At 37.3% G+C, this 1,513-nt stretch overlaps 1 pseudogene; it reads right to left on the reverse strand.

Annotated features, from left to right (window-relative positions):
* Positions 1-1,040: 1,040 nt before the first annotated feature.
* LOC134912354 (5S ribosomal RNA) lies at positions 1,041-1,159 on the reverse strand (annotated as a pseudogene).
* Positions 1,160-1,513: the final 354 nt, after the last annotated feature.

Here is a 1,513-nt window from a genome sequence, read left to right on the forward strand (position 1 = left end):
CGGAACTCCCACTTCAACTGTAAGATCTCATCCATCTTTTGATCGATGATCTCCATGGGGTCGTCAGTGCTATTCGTAATATACGTACAGCACTTCACACCATATTGAGTTGCCAAAGTGACACAGTACCCACCCGTCACGGCCGTGACATAATTAAGAACCATCCTGTGCTGGACCAGCTCTGTCTTGTAATCTTGTAACTCCCTGCCCGTACACCTAAAGGTGTCATTATACATCTCAGTGATATTATCTATCAAGTTTGCTAGCACATGGATGTACCTATAATTTATAGTTCCTCTGGCAGTACTGGTGATATCTAATGCGAGTAGGTACTGAATCCCGGTGGATTCGTGGATCAAATCATAGGCTGCGTACTCTGCCCTATCTATGATGTCATATATTTGGAGAGGTACCGCACCCGTGTATAATAAGCATAGAGTATCAATTTGTTTTACCAAAATGAAAAATATAAAGAAAACATGGTTTTCTAATCATAATTTGGTCAATGGGGCTGCTAACAACAACAGTATGGAGAAAAAAGAGACTCTTTTGTGGGCGCACTCTTTACTTTTAAATAATGTAATGTATGAAATATTAAAGATAAATATAAATATAAAATGTAACTTTTATTAGTATCATGGAATAAAAGATAGTCAGTGGTCAATATGGTAACAATCAGATGATGTAATGAAGTAACTAGCAAATAAATGCTGATACTTGATAACACAAAAAAATTGAGATAAATTAAATAATAATTCAATTAATAACAATTAAATGCTAATAATAGCATAATAGGTTCCGACTGCCAAAGTACAATAAGAGTGCTTTAAGAAGTTAACATTAATCGTTCTGGAGACAAATGAGCTGCCAATATGTGTTGGCCCCGTATTCATCTAAATTGAAAAAGTTGTAAGTCTGAAATGTTAGAGACTGAAGATTGTAGTTTTGCCAATTTTAATAAGAGAAAAAGCAGTAAGAGATAAGATAGCAAGGTGAATCTGCTGTCAGTGTTAGACTCTGAGCATGATGGACCAATATGAGCTCTACTACACTGGGTCTTCCTCAAGGGTCGCCCACTGGAGTACTGACCCAGCCCAATACTGATTAGCTTCCAAGATCAGACGGCTTTGGGCGTTTCCAGCGTGGTATGGTAGTAGAGAAATACGAACGATAGCGGAAACTCTGGAATCACTGATGAGAGTTCACGAAATTTATAGTGTGAAGAAAAAGATGGATCTGCTGCCAATGTTAGACAGGGGTAAACTCTGAATCAGTGGTGAGAGTCCACAAAAATAGATAGATAGGAATAAGAAAGAAATGGGGAGCAAATAGACGTGCCAAAAGAGGCCCTTACTGACAATTAGAAAATTAATCCAAAATGAACATTTCTAAATAACTAATACCAGTTAATGGCATATAATGGAGATAAGCAGGCACCTGTGCTGACTATAGAAAAACCAGATGGATTATGGTCAGATTTTTCACAACAGAGATAAAGATAACAGAGTATCAA

The sequence above is a fragment of the Pseudophryne corroboree genome, chromosome 4 (genome assembly GCF_028390025.1).
Source record: "Pseudophryne corroboree isolate aPseCor3 chromosome 4, aPseCor3.hap2, whole genome shotgun sequence".
NCBI classification, from domain to species: domain Eukaryota; kingdom Metazoa; phylum Chordata; class Amphibia; order Anura; family Myobatrachidae; genus Pseudophryne; species Pseudophryne corroboree.